The following is a 14,127-nucleotide window of genomic DNA, read 5'->3' as shown; positions in this document are numbered from 1 at the left end:
TCGAGTAGCCAGCAGTCCTCAAGAAAGTCCCTTTGGGCTCCTTACTCTTTGACACCATGTGGTCCAGCCACTCGTTTTAGGGAGAGAGAAACTGGAGTTCATGGAGGCATCAGACTTGTTGGCAGCATGGGGCCCCCAAGCAACTCTCTGACCGCCAGCTGGTGTCCACTCCCTGAGCCCCCAGCCAGCATCCCATAAGTCTCTCTGAGCTCCCAGTGTCTGGTCCCTCCTAGAATATGTGCCCCCTGAAGATAGGTCATGTCTGTCCAGTCACCTCTGTACCCCCAGCTCAGCCCTGGGGCAGGTGCATGGCAGAAGCAGGTGCTTGGCAATGATCAGAAATGATGGACCCTCCCAGAAGGCAGAACAGGGTAGGCTGATGGCTGCCACCTCACTCAGGAATATCAGAGAAGTGAAACCCCTCGGCAGAAACCAAGTGCCAGAGCATCCCCGGAACCACCTCCATTCATCAGAGCACTTCTGGGGTGCACCTGCATCCCCCAACTCAGTCCCTTCCCTTCTTTCATTAACCGGACAGCCAGTGCCTAGTCCTCCAGATAGACACTCACTGCTCTGTTCATGTGGGTGAATATGGGCTTCTCAGGTGGCACTACTGGTGAAGAGCCCCCCTGCCAATGAGGAGACATAAGAGACTCAGGTTCAATCCCTGGGTCAGGAAGATCCCCTGAAGGAGAAAATAACCACGCACCCCACTGTTCTTGCCTGGAGAATCCCATGGACAGATGAGCCTGGTGGGCTACAATCCATGGGGTCGCAGAGTCAGACACAACTGAGTGACTTAGCATGCCGCACATGGGTGAATATTGCTGGTGGGGTAGGACCTCCAGGGCCATCACCCTCCCTGTAAGCCTAAGGAAATCTCGCCTGACCCAGGCTGATTTCCTCGACTTCCATGAGACCTTGGTCCTTCGAGCCACTGCATTGCAAGTGTCCAAGGCCCACCCTCACAACCCATTCCCTCACTGTGTTCACATCTCCAGGGCTCAGAGCTGCGGAGAGGTGATGCCACAGTCCTGAGCACCCTCCACCCCTCTGTTTCTTGTGAGGCTCCATTCCAGGAATGAAGTCCTAGTGCCGGTTCTGGCACTGCCCTCCTGCCTCCCCATCTGTCCACTCATCTGCCCCAGGAACCTCTGGAGTCCCTGCTTGGAGGAGCTGACTTGCAATGCACTGGCCACCTGGTGATCTTTGAGTCCTTGAGCTGAAGCCATGGGACCAGGCCTGGGCTACCTGGAAGCAGGCACAGGCTGTTCCCACTGTGGGCTCCCTTATTCCATCTCCCTCAGGCAGACCGCTCCATTGATGGATCGTCTGCAAAGTATCATATCCTGGGGCACAATCCTGCCGCACCTTGAACAACAGGCAGTGCCCCAGGGAAGGCAAAGCAGCCATGGCCTCTGGGACCTGGCACCCAGCCAGAGGTGGCAGTCGGCAGGGATACACCCCTGCAGCTGAGGGTGAGACAAAGCCAGGTGTCAGAGCCTGTGTGCTGAGGCAGCTATGGTCCAGGGACTGGCATCACAGGCTGATGGCCACAGGCTCCCAGCCGCCTGGCATCTGGACAGATGAGCCGTGTCCTGCAACCCGGCAGCCTCCACAAACAGACCACATGCTCAGTGCCCAGCAGCCACATTCATGTGTTTATAGCAGAGCCACTTAATCATGTGGAGATAATTCCTTCGAACTGCAGAAACCATCCCGGGGCATCCCGATTGAGTGGTCCCAGGTGGCAGACAGAGAAGGCCATGTCCCATGGGCAGGTTTCCAGGGAAGCTGATGGTCTCCAGGAGGGAGGCTAGATGACCGAAAGCCTTTGCCCTGCTCCAGAAAGGAGGCAGGCGCTTCATATGATGCTGGAAAAGGATGCTGATGCTGGTGGTGACGGTAGTGGTGATGATGGTGCTGGTGGGGATGATGATGGAGATGGTGGTGACGAGAATGACGATCATGTTGCTGATGGCAGCAATGATGATGACCATGATGGTAGTGCTGATGAGGATGATGATCATGTTGCTGATGACAGCAGTGATGATGACCATGATGATGGTGCTGGTGGGGATGGTCTTGATGGGATCGGTGGTGATGGTAGTGAAGATGGTGGTGGTGTCGATGATGCCGATCATGTTGCTGATGACAGCAGTGATGATGACCATGATGATGCAGAAGAGAGAGCTAGGGTGGTGACTCTCCTGTCCTTATTTGTATCAGCAGCTGCCCTTGGTCCGGGATTTGCTCTGTCAGGCTCTTGCTGAAACCCATGAGCATTTACTCTTAATCCTCCAGCTACTCCAGAAGTTGGTGCTTCATGGGTGAGGACGAGTTTCATGCTCAATCTCAGGTCTCACAGCCACCAGAGGACTCTGGGCCTCAGATCACCTCACTCGTGGCCTTGCCCCTGGGCCAGAGTGGCCAGGATGCCTGGTAAGGGGAAAGCACAAGAAGGCCCAGCCCAGCCCCCAGCTTGGTGCTGGCAGAGCCCCACGTGGGACTCCCCATGCTACCCCTAGAGTCTGTCTTCCCCTGCCTCATACACACAAACACCCCACCAGAAGGGGGTCACTGAGTCAGCAGTGATGCAGTTGGGAGGTGGGACCCCCTCCCCATGTCCTGGATGCTTTCCCCTCCTGCCGGCAGAATCGTGGGGCTCTCCACTTCCCTGACTCACATCACTGCCTGAGCACCTTCCCAACAGGGAGTCATCGCTGCAAGAAACTGACTCACATCCCATCATTTTTCCATAATTCACTTAAACATGATCTTAGGGGTTTAGCAATTTTTCACCCTTCCCAATAGTGCCATCATGAGCACTGGTGTGCATCTAAGTTTATTTCCTCTTGAATGGTTGTTGTTCAGTTGCTCAGTCATGTCCGACTCTTTGCAACCCCATGAACTGCAGCACTCCAGGCTTCTCTGTCCTTCACTATCTCCTGGAGTTTGCTCAAATTAATGTCCATTGGGTCAGTGATGCCATCCAACCATCTCATCCTCTGTTGCCCGCTTTTCCTCCTGCCTTTGATCTTTCCCAGCATCAGGGTCTTTTCCAGTGAGTTGGCTCCTCTCATCAGGTGATCAAAGTATTGGAGCTTCAGCTTCAGCATCAGTCCTTCCAATGAATATTCAGGGTTGAGTTTCTTTAGGATTGACTGGTTTGATGTCCTTGCTGTCCAAGAGACTGTCAAGAAGTCTTCTCCAGCACCACTATTCAAAGGCATCAATTTTTTGAGGCTCAGCCTTCTTTATGGTCCAACTTTCACATCCATACATGACTATGGAAAAACCATAGCTTTGACTAGACGGACCTTGAATGGTTAGCTTATGTTTATATAAGTAGGATTTCTGGATCCCAGGCTCTGGGCCTCTATTACCTGATAACTTTCTGAGAAAATTGTGCTGCACACCCCCAAAGCAGCAACGCCTCACTGGAGTAGCTTCCTCACAGCTTCACCCTCAATGAGTATTTTCATTTAAAAATGCATTTTTTTTTTCCTGTTCATTACAAGATTGCAAAGGCGCAGTGCCTGATGGCTTCCTTTTGCATCCCTTTTAATTCAACAGAGCCTTTAATGGATGAGATGGAGTAAAGCTGGCTTTCGAATTGCTAGTGTAGTGCTGCATGGGCAAGATATTAATCTTTCATGCCTCTATCATGTGGTCCCAGCAGTGTAATCCTCTTTGAAATCATTTGTTGTTTATTCTTACAGTCCCCTGACAGTGGGGAGAGCCCCAGGAGCCTATTCACTAACGCAAGAGAGCTGCAGAAATTTGCCTGCAGACACCCACTCCCCTCAAGGTGTGGAACTGCACCAGGGCTGGGGGCACAGGGCCCCAGCAGAGGGTCACAACCCCCAGAGAGAGCAGCTTCCACCTACAACCTGCTAAGGTTAGGGGGTTTCCAAGGGTGGCTGGTGAGTCTGCTTCCCAGGGCTCCTGGAGAAGATGACCACAAGTGGAGGAGTTCAAAATGGCCATCTTTGTTCGCTGGCCGCTTTGAAGGCTGGAAGTCTAAAATCAAGGTGCCTGCGGGACTGGTTCCCTGTGGAGGCTCTGAGTCTGCTCCAGGCCTTTCTCGACATCTGGCGTCACTGGCCATCTCTGGCCCTCCTTGCTTTGGTAGATGCATCACCCCAAACTCTGCCTCCGTCCCATGCCTCCCTCTCTGCATCTGTGTCTTCTCCTCTTGTAAGGAAACCTGTCACTGGATTTAGGGTCCGCCCCAAGTGGTGCTAGTGGTAAAGAATCTGTCTGCAATGCAGGAGATGCAGGAGACGTGGGTTCGATCCCTAGGTTGGGAAGGTCCCCTGGCAGAAGGCAGGGCAACCTAATCCAGTAGTCTTGCCTAGGAAATCCCATGGGCAGGGGAGCCTGGCAGACTACAGTCCACGGGGTCACAAAGAGTGAGATACAACTGAGTGACTAACACACAGGTCAATCCAGGATGTGCCTGCACATGCTCAGGAGCTCAGTCATGTTCGACTCTTTGTGACCCCGTGGACTGTAGCCCACCAGACTCTTCTGTCCATGGGATTTCCCAGGCAAGACTACTGGAGTTGGTTGCCATTTCCTCCTCCAGGGATCTTCCCAACCCAGAGATTGAAATCCATGTCTCCTGGCAGATTCTTTACCACTGAGCCACTTAGGAAGCCCCAATCCAAGATAACATGCCTCAATTATATGTGCAATAACCTTTTTGCTGCAGAAGGGCATATTCAACTGTACCAGGGATCAGGACTTTGACATGTCTTTTGATGGGCAGGTCAGGAAGATCCGCTGGAGAAAGGATAGTCTACCCACTCCAGTATTCTTGGGCTTCAGCTGGTAAAGAATCCACCTGCAATGCAGGAGACCTGGCTTCAACCCCTGGGTTGGGAAGATCCCCTGGAGAAGGGAAAGGCTACCCACTCCAGTATTCTGGCCTGGAGAATTCCATGGACTGTATAGTCTATGGAGTCGCAAATAGTCAGACACGACTGAGCAACTTTCACTTCACTTCACTTCACTTCTTTGATGGGCAGGGACATGGTTTGAGCCACTACAGCAGGTTTCTGCCACTGATTCCCACCACTGCCCCCAGAGCCCCCTCTGTGGTTTTCTTTCTGGTCTTCTGATTCTTCGTCGTTGAGAGGGACTGCATGTCAGGTGTTACTGTCTACGGGGCAAAAGTGGAAGGGTGGCAGGTGGACCTGGGGTTGAGCTGGGTTGAGTTGGATCACCCTACTGAAAAGCCAGCAGTTGCACCCAGAGCTGGGGCCCATGATGAGGAATGGGATCCAGTATGGAGTCACCCTGTCCACAGTTGCCAGTGTGCTTAGAGGGCAGAGTCTCCTCCTGGCCTCAGAGCAGTGGGCAAGCAGCCTGGGGAGGCCTCACAGAGCTCAACTGTGGGTGACAGGGTAAGCAGGTGAGACAGGACAGCGTGTTCCATCAAGGGCAGATGGGAGGCATTCAGAGAGCCCCCCATATTCAGGATGTGAGTCTGTGCTTCCCCAGGGAGGGACAAGTTTATGCTACAGTGTTTAGTCGGATCCATCAGACACTGGCGAGCAGCCTTTTTCTCAGCCTCCCTATTCCCTCTACAAAAGACAACAAGGTCCATCCCCCAGCATCTCCTAAGGGTCACCATTAAAATCCACCTGAATTCCAGGGGTCCGGCACCGCCGTGTGTGTGATCATGCAAAGTTCTGGGGATCAGCCACGGATAGTCAGCCTCATGCTGTGCCAGGCACTGACTGTGCCAAGTACAGGGGAGGGGCTAGCTGGACACGGTGGCCAGAGGTCCCTGAGCAGCACTGGCCAGAAGTAGGCGGCCCCCATCCCCACAGCCCACCACCAGCCCCTCAGTGTTACCACCGCGGGTGAGGTGAGAACACCCACCACTCCCCAAGGCCTCCCGGCCCCAGGTCATCCAGAGCCCTAGAGAGAAAGAGACTCCAGCATGACTGGGGGAGGGGACTGGGGACTGTGTGTCCAGGGACTGCTTGGTGGCACAAGAGGGCGCCAATGCGTCCACTTAGACTGGAGAGACCAGCTTTGAGACTGCCTGTCAGGGGGACACCAGCATGCCAGCCTCTCCCTTCTGCTGCCATCCTGGGGGGTAAGCAGTTAAAAAACCCACCCCTCTCCCCCGACCAGGGAAGCAGCTTGGAGCTGCTTCATCCATCCGCCTGCCGAGAGCTGGGACCGCCTCTGCTCTCTCCCGTGTCTCTGCTGAGTCAGGCTTTGAATCACTGCAGGAATCGCAGCCCTGATCACTGGCGGCAGGAGGCGGGGGGGGGGGGGGGGGGGGGGTGGTCCTTCCTCCCTACCCCCAACTCTGTGTTTTCCTCCCACCTTGACTCAGCTGGAAAGACCCCAGTCCACTGTTATAGGTGAGGAGACATTTCTCTGTCCCTTCTATTCAGGATGCCCTTTGAAGAATGGGGAAAACCAGGTTCACTGTTGGTCTGACCACTTGGGGGAAGGGTATGCGTGTGCTTGGACCTCCTGCCCCCTCCCCGCAACCGCAGTTCTTGGGTTCATTGATTATCTCGCTCAGAGGTGGATGCAGAGCTTCTGTCTCTGACGCCCCAGCCAGGTACTCGCAGCACTGCAGCCTCAGCCAACCGACTGGAGATGCGCACCGTGCTGGCCGCAGAGTGCCCTGGGCTCAGTTCTGCCCTTGGGTGCTGCCTGGAGTCCTCTGAGATTGCACAACCGCCCCCCAGGGAGCTGGTGAGTGGCAGGGCAGGGGGAGTCCAGCCTCACCCAGATCTTCTCACCAGCACCGGTGGGGAGGGAACCCTGGAGGTGGGCCATTTAGACCTGCAGTTCTTTTTCTCTTTGGGATGAAGGGCAGGGCTTGGGTTTCACAAGGAAAGGCCCTCCAGGCAGTCAGCTGAGTCCCTGTTCTGCAGCAGGAAGCCCCTGTCCCCCTGATGGTGGCCAGCACAGGGGACAGAGCTCTCTGGTCCCACTGTTCTTTATGTTTAAGACCCTCTCCCCCTGAAGGACAAGCTCCTGGCACCAGAATGGGGGAGAGATGCTCTCATCATGAAAAGAGAGCAGGGGTGGGGGAATGTTGGGGACACAGCTCTGCCCCCCAGCACACCCCCACTCAGATCTCACACTGTGTGGGGCCCCCCGACCCCAAGCCTCCTCCAAGGGGCTGCTTCATGTTGGGCTACCTGGTGGGGAGATGCCTGTTGAATTGATTGTGGCCTGGCTTCCCAGAGGGAGCAGCCCCTCCTCCATCACTCTGGGAGGATCCACTGAGGCAGGAGAGAGAGGAGAGCAAACACACTCCTGGGTACACTTCATCCCAGGGGAGGTGGGAACGGGCCCAGCCCTTCTGCCTCCCCCCAGAGGTATGGGGCACACTCTCTGAGGCTATGTTTGAAATGTTCTCTGACTGGATGTCCGAGTCACGCAGATGGCTCTCAGGACCTTGTGGCTATCACCGCCTACCTGGTGGAGACCTGAGTCCTTTGTCTTCACTGGCCCTGTGGAACATCTGCTTTTCAGAGCAGCAGGAGGCTGCTCGGTGCTGGTCTGGGACATTGACCATGAGGTTGCAGGTCCTTCCACATGTGGAGCTCGGTGCCACCTTCCTGGACTGGCCAGGGTGGAGCATACAGGCGGTGGGAGGAAAGGGCTTCCCTGGCATCTCACGGGGTATGTGAACGGACAGCAGACCTTGGGCTGCCGGCTGATAGAGTGGGCCCGTGTGTGTGTCTGTGTGTGTATGCACATGTGTGCTTGTGTGTGTGTACACACACACACACACACACACACACACACCTTCAGAGGCACATCCCGCACCCAGGCCGTCATTATAGCACTTCTCCAGGGCTGGCCTGGAGTGCTCCATCCTGCCGGGGTTCTGGTCTCTCCCTAGACTGTCTGGATAAACTTCCTATAATGGGAGGAACTCTGATACACTTTCACAAAGGGGGATTTTAAATTAGTTCTAAAAAAAAAAAAAAGAAAGGACTGCATGCTGACCCAGAATTCACTTTGCCCTGTGCAGTCTATGCACCTCCTCCTGGGACTTCCGGAGATGAGATTCTGAGGCCACAGGTTCAGGAAGCACTGTCTCTCCTGTACTCTGGTCCCCCTGTCTCTCTGTCTGTCTGCCTGTCTCTGTCTTTGGCAAGTATTTCCACACTCCAGCCACCGGCCTTTCATCTGCTGCTATGAGTCATATGTGCACACAGCCAGATCTGTTTCTGAGTTTGCGTTTCTCTTTTAGATGGTTAAACTTTCTTCTTAAATAGGCTTATTTTGAAATGAAACTCGCTGTTCCTGCAATCAAGGGAAAGCCAACATTACTTGTCATAATTTAGAGATCACTAGAAAAATAAATAGATAAATTTTAGATTCAAGAACTATCTGAAGTATGACCAGAACACACAGACTTTGAAAAATCCCTGTCTTGGGGATCTCATAGCGATTGTTTTCGGGGAACTGGGGAATTGCTGCCTGCCCCTCCCCCTCCAACCATCCCCATTCCCCTGGTCACAGGTGGAATACCTGGTCCAAGGTTATTCATGTTCCAAGGGCAAGTTAACAAGTCCTTCCTCATCCCTGCTCAGGTAAATAAAAGGGGTTGGAAAGCCTAAGGGGAAGAGGGGTGGGTAGTACATTGTATCCCCCAGTTGGATTTAGGCAAGAGAGGGAGATTTTATTGGGGATGAGGGTGCCCAGGGGCTGGGCTGGTATTCGAATGTCAAAGATTTAGACCGGAAAGCTGTAGAGAGCATTCTTCTCCAGGAATCATCTGAGAGTCTGGAAAAAATGGCAGGAAGTCGCCTTAAGAATGTTGACTTTGGAGTCAAGTAGACCTGCTCCAGCTCTTTGCTTCTTGGGGCATCAAGGAAGGTCATTTAGAAGATATGAATAACAGAGGTGTTAGAAATTAAAAGTGTCAATTCCTCCCCACTGTTGGTTAACCGCTGTAGTGTAATAGTATGGGGTGACCGGGGCAGGCTGGAGAAGCAGCCATGGCATTGGACCCCAAGGCTGGTGACTTTGCCAACAGATGATGTTGCTCCCCCAGGGGGAGTGGCAGGAACAGGTGTTGGGGCTACCATAGGTACAGGAGCATCAGGGAATGGGACTCTGGTGACAGGCGGACAACCCGAGGCTGGCAGTGAAGATGGGCAAGAGAGAGAATGTTCCAGAGGAAGCCATGTGGATGGAGCCAACAGGCAGCCAAGGTCCTGAACCTGGGCCTCAGGTCAGAGGGGTGGGATGGAGATGCATCTGTGGGCTCATGGGCATGGAGGTGAGAACTTAAGCTCAGAGCATTGTTCAGCAGGGGGGATTCCAAAATAGCAGTGCTTGGAGGAAGCGGAGGCAGCCTGGGGTGAAGGTGGAGGGTGTGATAGAGGTGGAAGTTGTAGAGGTGCTAGAGGTGGTGGAGGTGGAAGTGATGAAGATGAAAGTGGTGGAGGTGATGGGCATGAAGGTGGCGGAGGGAGTGGAGATGGAGGTGGTGGAAGTGATGGAAGTGAAGGCGGTGAAGGTCATGAAATTGGTGGAGATGATGAAGGTGGAGATGGTAGAGATAGTGTGCAAGTGTATATACATGTTCTCACATGCATATACATGTGCTCTATGTCTATGCATGCATACCTGCCTCTGTACATGCGTCTTGAACCAAGGGTCACCCTGGTCAGGAACTCCACACCTGATAGAGACTGTCAAGTCCAGTGATGGCCTGCAGTCCCAACCTGGGCCTGTGTGGGCTGCACTCTCCCACCATGAAACCCCTTGGAGGAGGTGCTGAGGTTGCAGGAAGAAGGAGCACATGATCATGCTGAGTGGGTGTGACCTGCCTGCACATGTTCAGCACCACCATGTCCCAGGACAAAGGATTCCCCAGGGAATGAGACTGACCCAGTGGCTGCCCTATGGGCTCACCGCCTGGTTGGAGGACAGCCAGGTGGTGTCTCCACAGGTTAGGGTACAAGCTCCTCAGGAAATGCACATGCTGACATGATGGATGGGCCCCTGGAGAGGTGACATCTGAGTGGGGACACACAGTAAGAGTGTCCTGGGCAGAGGGGTGGCACCTGCCAAGGCTCAGTGACAGAAGAGAGGGGAGGAGAACCCCAGCCCCACATGGGTGTTCCATGCACTCCTCAGACTGGACGCAGCCACCACCAGTCTCCAGAACACCCCCAACCTGCTGCACCCCACCACTTCCCCCATCTCAGGAGCTGGCAGTTCTTCTGCAGAAACCTGAGAGTCACCCTGCACCCCCACCTTCCTCTAAGGCCCCACATCCACCTAAGAGCTGGCTTTTTGGTCTCCACCTCCCAACTCCACCAGTCACCCGGCCACCCCAGCCTGGGCCTCCCCAGCTCCCACCTGGATCATCGATGGTCTCCTAATGAGACCTCCCGCCTGACTCTGCCTTTTGTCCCCCCACCCTTTCTACTCTCACCCTGGAAAGCACGCTGTCTCACCCTTGTAGGGAGGAGGTGTTTGACTGTTCCTCTCTTCTGGGGGGCAGCTCAGAGCTGTGGTTCAGAGGAGGGACTCCCAGGGCTGTTGGGGGGCCATGGCCAGACTGACTTAACCACCCTGAGCCTCAGTTTCCCAGCCATCACCAGTGATGGGTAATAAGCAGTATGAGCCTCACAGGGTGTGGGGTGAACGCTAAGTGAATGAGTGCACATGGAAGCCTTTATCCTGGCTCCTTGAACCTCGGCACTCGGTCCCCAGCAGCTTGGACTGGTCCTCGCCCAAGGATGAAGTCAAGGATGCTGCTCAGGTGCACGTCTGGTACCTTCTCCATCCACACCCCTCAGAGGGCACTCAGGTGTCCTGGACCCCAAGCTATTCGAAGCCCAGTGTCAATGCAGGGTGCTGAAGGCCCAGCCCTTCCCCAGGAGTGGACGGGTCATTGTGTCGAGGAGAGTGACGCAAGGCTGCAGGCCAGAGCTCAAGGGCAGGCAGCCCCACCTCCGACGGCACCTTCCAGGTGCCATGTTGAGGCACCATGAGCAGGATTTTAAAATTCTACACTTATTTCATCTCAGTGCAGGAGCGGGAAAGAGAACATACAGTCTGTGTGAGCAACCCAAATCAAAAATAAATGAGGCAAGAAGAGGAACCAAAAATAGTCAACATCAGAGGCAGCAGCCTGCAACAGTGGCCAGCTGTCCCTGGCGAGCGGTTAGGAGGGAGGCTTTACATGTATTACTAGGAACAGATTAATCAGGCCTGCAGTCCAATGATAAATCAGAATTACTAGCAAAGTAAAAGAGGTTAATGAGGACTCAGGGGGCACAGTGCCTCTGTGCCTTCTCCTCTCCTCCCCAGCACCCCACTAGGCAGTGGGGGCACAGGCTTGGCCAGCAGGCAGCATGAAAGTCATCTATAAGTGAGGGGGTCCCCTTCCTGACCAGAATGTCCCTACAAAAGGACAGAGCAGAGCTGCGAGTGCCATGGATCTTGTAAGGATCCACACTCCATCTTTTTTTGGTGGATGTCACCTCTTTTAATAGTTGTTCAGTCGCTCAGTTGTGTCCGATTCTTTGTGACCCCGTGGACTACAGCACACCAGGCCTCCCTATCTATCACCAACTCCTGGAGATTACTCAAACTTATGTCCATTGAGTTGGTGATGCCATCCAACTATCTCATCGTCTGTTGTCCCCTTCTCCTGCCCTCAATCTTTCCCAGCATCAGGGTCTTTTCTAATGAGTCAGCTCTTGGAATCAGGTGGCCACAGTATTGGAGCTTCAGCTTCAGCCTCAGTCCTTAGAGATAAAAGTTCTGCGAACTATGACCGGAGGGCCAGATCCAGCCTACCACCTGTTTTTTGTTTTTTGTTTTAATTTTTTTGATGTGGGCCATTTTTAAGGTCTACTGAATTTGTTACAATATTGCTTCTGTTTTATGTTTTTTTTGGGGGGGGGGGTTGGCCGAGAGGCATGTGGGATCTTAGCTCCCAAACCAGGGATCAAACCCACATCCCCTCCATTGGAAGGTGAGGTCTTAACTACTGGACCACCAGGAAAAGTCCCTGTTTTTGTAGGTAAAGGTTTAGTAGTTTTTTGTTTGTTTTTTCTTTTCTTGGCCATGCCTCTTGGCAAACGGAATCTTATTTCCCCAACCAGGGGTGGAATCCATGTCCCCTGCAGTGGAAGCTCAGAGTCTTAACCAATGGCCTGCCAGGGAAATCCCTATAAATAAAGTTTTATTGACATACAGCCACACCCTCTCATTCACAAATTGTCTCTGGCTGCTTTCACAGGGCAGAGATTCACAAAGCCCAAAATATCGCCCTCTGGCCCCTCGCTGCACAGGCTTTGGTCCCCACCATAGATGTCTTTCATCAGATGCTCCAACATCCAGAGGGGTATCCAATCCATCAAAAGACATCTCCCAACAATGGGGGTTTGTTTGGTGGTGTTTCAGATTGCTGATGTTGGTTAGGGCTTTGGAGATGTCATTTGAGTCAAAAAAGATTCTGCAGTAATTTGCTTTCTCTCATGCAAGGAACATCTTTGGGGTAGACACATTTGAGTCACATGATTAACCTCAGACCCCGAAGGTTAACAGCCGCAGGAAAGCCCTGGGCCCCACCTCCCTGCTCTATTCCCCGGACATCTGAGGGGGAGGAACAGGTGGGCCCCCACAGGGCAAGGCAGAGCAGGCCCTCTTGGGGGTCCTCTTTCCTGTGATGTCCTTGGGGCCCACCCCCCACTCCATGAGTCACATGGAGTCCTTTCAAACCTTGAGCCTTGCAACACGTCCACCACTTGGGAAGGAAAGGACCCTTTAGACAGACTGTAGTGCCCAATCATCATTCTGAGTAGGCGTTTTCTCATGGCCTGTGTGGAGCACTTGGAAAGTTTGCATAACACGTCACCAGGAAGGTATCTCCCAGGAAGAGAAGAAAAACCACAAGGAGCTTTTCAACCGTGAAGGTTTGCATTTCTGTGACGCCTCCAAGAGACCCCTCGCTCCTGACATGACCTGGGTGGGGACTACAGGATGGAGAGCTAGTGTGCACCAGTGAGGAATCCCCCAAACCATGACCTGGGGCCCCTCCAGCCACCAGCATTGACAAATACACCTCCTGCATTTGCCCCCCCTCCCCAAGAGAGGTTTTGAATAGAGCCGGGCGAGACGCTGCACATCACACCGCCTTTGAGATGACTCTGCTTCTGGGTATCAGTTACTAAACTGGATTAGCGTCCAATCCCCAGAGAGGAGGTTGCGATCTCATATGCTAAAAACTCAACAGAATCCCAGAGTTGGCTTGAAAACCACCAAACCATCCAAGCTCACCTAACCGCACGAGATGAACAGGGACCAAGAGCTCCCATGGGGGCCTGGCTGAGCGCTTTCTACGGTGACCTCACTCAACTGAAGCACCACGTGGAGAGAGGTACTGCCCGAGACGTGGACCCAGGAAACAGGTGTGTGCTCACAGTGATGGGGGTGGAGTCCTGCTGGGGGCAGGGGGTCTGTGCCTCCAAAGGGTGTGTGTGAAGGTTGCCCAAAGCCCCTTTGCTCAAGGAGGGAGGTGTCGCCTCAGTAACTCCTAAAACAGGGCTCTTCAAACCTTTTCTACAGAGGACCAGAAAGTAAGCATTTTAGCCTTGCAGTCTGTGCAGCCTCTGTCCCAGCTTCTCAGCTCTGCCACATGACGTGAGAGCAGTCATAGCTGATACGTGAATTAGTGTTCTGGCCTGAATGTCTGTGTCCCCCAAAATTCATATGAAGGAAAGTGCTCAGTCGCTCAGTCATATCTGACTTTTTCCGACCCCATGGACTGCAGCTGCCAGGCTCCTCTGTCCATCAGTTCATCCAGGCAAGAATATTGGAGTGGGTTGCCATTTCCTCCTCCAGGAGTTCTTTCCAACCCCAGTGATTGTACCTGTGTCTCCTGCATTGGCAGTGGATTCTTTATCACTAGCCCCACCTGGGGATGTTAAAGCCCTAATTCCCAATGGGATACTCTTTGGAGTTGAGATCTTTGGGAGGTGGCTCAATCAGTAAAGAATCTACCAGCAACACAGGAGACCTGACTTCATTCCCTGGGTTGGGAAGATCCCCTGGAGAAAGGCATGGCTACCCATTCCAGTATTCCATGGACAGAGGAGCCTGGCA

General features: G+C 53.5%; 1 protein-coding gene across 7 annotated transcripts in view; it reads left to right on the top strand.

Moving 5' to 3' along the window:
* The window catches only part of KCNAB2 (potassium voltage-gated channel subfamily A regulatory beta subunit 2), a 96,299-nt gene that overhangs the window by 10,313 nt on the left and 71,859 nt on the right, over positions 1 to 14,127 (top strand). The window contains exon 2 of one of the 7 annotated variants that reach the window (XM_061382928.1): positions 13,259 to 13,433. The exons of 4 other annotated variants lie outside the window; for them this stretch is intronic. The gene's annotated coding sequence lies outside the window, so the exon portion shown is untranslated. Of the gene's footprint in view, positions 1 to 5,237; positions 6,113 to 13,258; positions 13,434 to 14,127 lie in introns of those variants that run through there. 2 more of the 7 variants (XM_061382929.1, XM_061382932.1) reach the window with 2 other exon arrangements.

The sequence above is a fragment of the Bos javanicus genome, chromosome 16, assembly GCF_032452875.1.
Source record: "Bos javanicus breed banteng chromosome 16, ARS-OSU_banteng_1.0, whole genome shotgun sequence".
Classification (NCBI taxonomy): domain Eukaryota; kingdom Metazoa; phylum Chordata; class Mammalia; order Artiodactyla; family Bovidae; genus Bos; species Bos javanicus.
Note: the sequence above shows the minus strand (reverse complement) of the source record. Positions and strands in the feature narration are given on the sequence as shown.